This window comes from Lynx rufus, unplaced genomic scaffold (genome assembly GCF_022079265.1).
Source record: "Lynx rufus isolate CCGP_SWC_20201006 ecotype Redwood Valley unplaced genomic scaffold, mLynRuf1.p SCAF_22, whole genome shotgun sequence".
Classification (NCBI taxonomy): Eukaryota; Metazoa; Chordata; class Mammalia; order Carnivora; family Felidae; genus Lynx; species Lynx rufus.
Window position 1 is genome coordinate 11,269,851 of NW_025814837.1, and position 7,406 is coordinate 11,277,256.

The following is a 7,406-nucleotide window of genomic DNA, read 5'->3' on the forward strand; positions in this document are numbered from 1 at the left end:
AGGAAGTACGTCATTTAAGAGTCATTTAGGAGTCACCCAACTGGATTACCTGGCTCCATGTGTATTCCTTCCTGACCTCATTGTGGAAAAGTATCCTGATGACGAAGGTTTAGTGCTTCTGCCAAAATAGTGACTGCGTTCTTACTGGTCCATGGATTCAGGAAGCCTGAAATACCCAGATGGTAACATTAGCTTATAGTTCAAGGACTCATGCTGTGGGGTATGAGTGCCAAATTAGCTCCCCTCTTGCATAATAATATTTTTAACCCAGAGTTACAAGATTGGGAAACACAAATTCACCCAATTCACCCACTGAGAATAAATTGTTATTATTTTATTGTATTTTATTATTTTATTTTAATTTTTAAATTTTATTTAATAATCTTTATACCCAACGTGGGGATTAAACACATGACCCCAAGATCAAGAGTCGCATGCTCTTCTGACTGAGCCAGCCAGGTGTCTATGGATGATGGCGTTTTAAACTTGTGCTTCTCCTCTGAGCTAGGATTTTGATTATTTGTTTAACAGACTATTCCAGGCAGATTTTGGGTGGCATAGTGTGTGATATGACAGTAAACAGAAAGATCATCAGCCCACTCTCATGTCTCCTTTACTGTAAAATGAGGTCCTGCAGCCAGAAAAGGAAGGGGTTCCAATACAGGCAACCTTCCACCAAGTGAATAATTATTATCAAGGAATGGTACCTTATCAGGGGACAGCATTGATCTCAGTTGTTAGCAGGTTGAACCTTTGCCATCCTCGGGAGCTATATCAGCCATGGGTAAGCAAGACCTCTTGCCTATGTGTCTGTACATAATCTCCATCTCTGCCAACATGGCCACTTTGTCCATAAACCCATTGTACTAGCAATAGGGTGGACAATGACAAAAGATGAATGATTTCAACTAATTCAGTGATTTTGTCTATATGGTTGATCGGTGCCTCTTCCATGAAAAATTATTTCTGATAGGCATTAACATATGGTACAAAGATCCCTATTCTCCCATTTTCACTTGTACCTCTATGATCCTCTACCCCACACCTTTTTATCTCTTTTTATCTCAGGTTTCTGACCAAGCCATTCCCCACTGCCGATAAATCAGGCTACCTCTCATTCTACATAAAATGGCTAACAGTTGTACCTCCCAAAGATGTTTGGGAGCTTTTGGTAAGATTTTTCACAAGTTCGTTTTACAGCCACTAACGTGTGAGGTTATAGCACAGCTAGTGTTCATTTTCTGCTTGAACCCATATACCAGGTCAATCCCTCTACAAGCCAAGCTTGGATTTTTTTTTCCTTTTTCATTATCTGTACCAAAAGATCATTGATAGGGCTTTAAGATGAGCTGAGGTTGAAGCACAGTCGAAGCAAGGACAGAAGGCATTGGCTTCCTGCTTGTGTTTGTTCCCTTTAAGAGGGAACAAACTGACTTGTACTCTCTTAGAACCCTCTTGGAACCTACGTCATGAAAGGTAGTTCTATATCCATGGTCATGTGTCCTATCTCTATTAGGACACAATAGCATGTCAGGACTTGTTTTAAACAATAAAGAATAAAATTCTCCACTGGAGGTGACATAGTTTTTATCCTAATACCAGAAGTTGACCTTTTGATTTTCCTACTGGGACTTGCCAGACTTGCCATAAACTCCACACAACAGTTTTTCTCAACACTGATATTTATTTTTTTAATTTTTTTAAAATTTATTTTTGAGAGAGAGACAGAGTCTGAGCAGGGGAAGGTTAGAGAGAGACAGAGATACAGAATCCAAAGCAGGCTCCAGGCTCTGAGCTGTCAGCACAGAGCCCCACACAGGGCTTTAACTCAGGAACCGTGAGATCATGACCTGAGTTGAAGCCGGATGCTCAACTGACTGAGTCGCCCAGGCGCCCCAACACTGATATTTCTAATTGCTCACGATCTGTTGGGGTATATCACTTAAGTGGCTGGACATGTTCTCTAATCCATTTCTGTTCTAAGACCTATCAAAGCTCGTAGCCTTTCACATCACACAGTGTATGGCAGGTGTGGTATTCCTAGGTATGGCAAATACCAGCTGTGGAACACAAAGAAACATAATGGGGGTTATGTTTCTTTTGTCATGGTGTGAGGTGCAAGATGAAATTATTTATATTTGGTTCTGAATGGGATATTCTGGCCTCCCCTTAACCACTAAAAACTTTGCTGTTATGACAGACACATAAAAATTTGCAGTGGTTACACTCTACTTTTATTTTTCTTTTCTTTTCTTTTTTTTTTTTTTGACAGGAAGCAGGATTTATTGGTAGGCATGAATGGGGAGACGCAGTGCTGAGGTTCTCATGAGTGCTGAGCCCACCATTTGTCCAAGGGGTCACTGATTAGGGATGTATTTGACCCCACAACCATCTGGGATGAGCTGCTTTTCAGCCACCATGTCTTCAAATTTGTCTGCATTAAACTTAGTAAAGCCCCATTTCATGGAAATGTGGATCTTCTGGCAGCCAGGGAACTTGAACTTGGCCCTCTGTAGGGCCTCAATCGTATGCTCCTTGTTCTGCAACTTGGTACAGATGGACATGATGACTTGGCCAGTGTGGACCCTGGCCATTGTGCACTGGGGCTTTCCAAAAGCACCCCACATATCTGTCTGGAGCCTGTCCGCTCCAGCACAGGACAATATCTTTTTGATACAGATGGCATGGAAGGGGTGGAGTTGCACTCGGATGTGAAACCATCTTTGCCACAGATTTTCACCATGTACTTTTTGGCGCAAATATAGGCAGCCTCCAGGGCTTCAGAGGAAAGCTACTCATTCATTTGACACCATGTGGCCACATAGTGGGAACTCATCCACTTTGGCCTTCTTCCACCCCAGGTCAAAAATGTGGGTCTTGGCATCAGGGAGGCCTCTGCCGAAGCAAGACGTTGGATAAAACTTGTTCTTACAATACCAGTAACACCGGGTGGGGCAGTGGCCCGTGGCAACACTGAGATCTTCAGTGGTGCATGGAAGGAAAAAAGCTTACTCTCCTTTCTAGGTATTTTTCCAAGGTCTCCAACCTACTATATCTTTCTTGACCACTGACCTAGTTAACGTGATGTCATTATAATAGATACATATAATGTTCTGTGGAACATCCAAACTATATTATATTCTGCCTATAGTATGACAAAGGTAAGGAGAATAAATTTATAATGTTGTTTGTTTATAAATGTAGTTTCTGATCCTTTATGAAAAAAATAACAAACAATACAATCACCAAACTCATAGCCACATACTAATTGAGCAATAGTGCTCCATGAATACTTTCATGTTTCAATACCTTCTGGGCTTCATAAAGCAGACATGTTTAGGAAGCTAGAGATTCTATTTTACTCCTGTGATTTAGAGACGTATCTCTCCCAAGCAGATTTATTTGTTTATATTCAAAGGGTTGTAAAAATCTAGGTATCTTTCACTTCCTTTTCCTCAATGTTCAATAATCTATATAATTGTCTATAGAACCCTTTTGGATAAGACTGGTGGTATCGTTACCACATGGCTTCTAATGTTTCAACCATTCCCATTCTTATCTGGGAATCCACTTATATAATCTCCTCTACCATCAGCTGTGGCTTATAGAAAACAGCCAACACTGAGTTTCTTAGTAAATGCCCCTTATAGTTCATTCTCTTTGACCTTAGGAAATGGTCCATTCCTTTATGTGGTGATTAATTATTTTTCTGGTTTTCTAGCCTTACATACTGAAAACCCTCAGTGAATCCATTAAAAAGACAACTTTCAAAAGAAACCAAACAGCTTTGGATCCCTTCTTCCACCCTTTGCCACGGTAATGACGGCATTTTTAAGTATTTTTAAAATTTATTTTATTTATTTTGAAAGAGAGAGTAAGACTACAAGTGGGGGAGGGGCAGACAGAGAGGGAGAGAGAGCAAATCCCAAGCAGGCCCTACACTGTCAGCAGGGAGCCCAACGCAGGGCTTGAACCCACAAACCACGAGATCATGACCTGAGCTGAAACCAAAAGCTGGACGCTTGACTGAGCCACCCAAGTGCCCCAATTATATATTTCTACCTTACTCTACATGGGTATTTTCTTTTCTTCTGCTTCTAGCAACCATCTTAATAGATCGTCCTCACCATCTCTTTGATTTCTTGCCAGGTAGTTAAATCCTGTATATCAGAAGAATGCTCCCAACAGTTCCACTTGTCCAATCTCTTGTTTTTGCCCCCTTAATTAATTAGAACATAATTACCTTCGTGCTCCCTCATATCCTGCCAGGACATGTTGGCTTGATCTTGCAGCTTCTTTGGAATAGTCCTTTTCCTGTGTTACAGAACCAACACATTTTGGATTGGGTCATGCTGCTCTAAATTAGTCTTAGTAAATACTAGATCTATATGTAGTAAACAGGAGGAGTGACGGCAGATCCCAAGGGAGGATTGTGTTGCCTTTTGTTGTAGTGGTAGAGGTAGCAATCAGGGGAAGGAGAGAGAGTTCTGAATTAACTTCCCAGAAGTCTGGAGAGCAAACTGAAGGTTGACAGAGGGGAGGTGAGTGGGGGGGATGGGCTAAATGGGTGATGAGCATTAAAGAGGGTACTTGTTGGGATGAGCACTGGGCATTATATGTAAATGATGAACCACTAAATTCTCCTGAAACCAATACTACACTATATGTTAACTAAATTGAATCTAAATAAAAATAAACCAGTAAACAAACAAACAAAAAACTAAAGAAATTTAAAAAATAAGGAAGAGAGGACAGGTCACTTCCATAGGCTCAGAGAGTTCAAGAAAATCTAAGGATTCAACATTGTGGTAGAGATTGATCCAGATAATCCTATCCCACATATTTGCTGTCCATTCTTTCTCAACCAAGACCATGGTTTTGGCATAACTCATCTGCTTTACATTTCTTGGACCTTGGTAGTTCTTGCTGGTAAGCAGCTTTCTCTGCTTTTCTCTTGAAGATTATGCTACCAAGGAGACCCTCTGGATTCCATAGGTGGCTTTCAGTTGCCTACTAATCAGTTAGCTTTTTGTTATCTTTTTTTAAATCTAGAATATCAACGGAATTTAATAAAAATCATACAATTTCATTGTCTTTATAATTACTGTTTTATTCATACTTTCCAAACCTGATATATCACACCCATTATTTCAGTCTTCCACCAGTATATGATGCCAATTCAGCGAAGAAAGTATTAAGCATTCTATTGCAATACCTAAGTCAATAAGGTAGCACACCTCCATCACCAACATAATAAAGAAATTCCCCTCTGTTGGCTTAAAATACATCAGTTTCCCCTTAAAGAGAAGGTTACAATAGAAACATTACTTTCCTAGTTGTGAAAAATCAAGTAATTGCTCTCTACTCCCACTTTAGTCTGTCATGGGCCTTTTGCTTTATAAGTGCCATGTGAAACTCTTAGCTAACAATTGTTAACGTGGCCTATAATTCTTTTCTGAATTATCCAGATACTTGTCTTAATTCCCCTATCCCCTCCCAGAATGTGGAGATGCAAAGTAGAACATGGACAGTATCCCAGATATTTGCAAACAATATCCCATAGTTCATTTGCAAATTGGTTTGTATGGGAATTGCCTCAATAGTTTAAGCCTTTGTCCTACTTAGAAAGATTCCAAATAATAGGTTTATTGTATTTGCTTATTTGTTTTTAACTTGAATTATGCAAACAGTTGTTTCAATTTTTCTTCTCACCTATTGAAAAACCACAGGAGACCTTATTACAAATAATCATTTATTAACTATCTGTTTACTATGGGAATTGAAGTCTTAGGCTTTGAAAATATGTCATAAATTACAACTGCTAATATGAAAATGAACATAAAAGTACACTTAAATTTTTTTTTTTAATTTTGTTTTACATTTATTTCTTTTTGAAAGACAGAGAGACAGAATGTGAGTGGGGGAGGGGCAGAGAGAGAAGGAGACACAGAATCGGAAGCAGGTTCCAGGCTCTGAGCTGTCAGCACAGAGCCCGATGCAAGGCTAGAGCCCATGAACTGTGAGATCATGACCTGAGCCGAAGTTGGTTGCTTAACCAACTGAACCACCCAGGAACCCATCACTTTTAAAAATATTTCAATAAAAATAAAAATGGTGCCCATATATTATTTCCATTAAGGTGTTTTGTTATAATAGCATGGATAAAAAATTGGCTAATTACAAAAAAGTCATCATTTGTCCATGGCACAGAGTCACTTTAAATACATGATACAGGATCAATATAAGGAAAAGATTTATTTTGCTTTGTTCTTTTTTGAAGGATGACAAGTTAGGAAACAGAAAACTTCCTTAAATACAAAAATAAATTCCAAGAGCTTTTATTAAGTTTAAAACACAAAACAACATATGCACATGATATGTATAAGTTTTGCCTTCAATTGTATGTTTTTCAGATGACAATGCTACATCTTCTCAAATACATAGCTCAAATTGCCCTAATGTAAAAATTTTAAAGTGGCCTCACAAAGACTTCCAGTTCAATCTGAGATGGCGTAAGAGGAACCACATTGCATGAAACAACTAAAAATCATGGCACTTATGTATGTTACAATGACTTTCAAGATATTCTATGTCATACAACAATGGCTAGTGATCTCTAAAATGTGAGAAACGAGGTGAGCTCTGTGATTGTCACATCTTACTGCTGGAGGAATTTTTCAGGCTGTTGTTCTCGGAAGAGGAAGCCAGTCAGAGTCCAGGGTCTCCCTGGGTTGAGAGTCCAGGGAAATCAAGGTGGCTGCAGCTCAGGGTAACTGTCGAGAAAGACCTACATAAAGAGGGAAAACCTAGAGGCCTTCAGAGGATGCATCTGAAATATTGGGTTGAGAAGGGATCAACTAATGCGTATGAGGAAAATACTAAAGACAAGAAAGAGAGAATTTAGTAAAAGGTACTTGGGACATCAAAATAACAGGGAATATTGCCTGTTCCAAGCAGTCACAGTAGAAAGATTTATAATTTGTGAAGCATTATTTAGCATACTAATAAGTGTTTAAATATTGGTTTGATCTTACATAACAAAACTTATAGGAAAAACCTGAAGGGAACAAACTGATTTCAAATCACATGACTTTGTCAAAGAACACAGTTCAATAAAATTTTTAATAATATGAAAAGATTCAGCATCCAGCATACACAATGTTGAGCTGTCAAACAAAAATTTTCACATATGCAAAGAAATAAGCAAATGCTATCCATAATGAGAAAGGTTAATTAATCTCTCTAAACTGAATTAGACATGATAAAGATGATAAAATTAGTGAAAAAAGACATTAAAACAGTTATTATGCTTGTTTTCCATATCCAAGAGAAATGATACACATTACATACCAATGAACAAAGATAAAGATAAGAGTAGATTATTTTTTATTTTGTCAGAAACAATA

At 38.5% G+C, this 7,406-nt stretch overlaps 1 pseudogene; it reads right to left on the reverse strand.

The window, feature by feature from the left end:
• Positions 1–2,323: 2,323 nt before the first annotated feature.
• Positions 2,324–4,274, reverse strand: LOC124517544 (60S ribosomal protein L10-like; annotated as a pseudogene).
• Between the last annotated feature and the right edge of the window lie 3,132 nt (positions 4,275–7,406).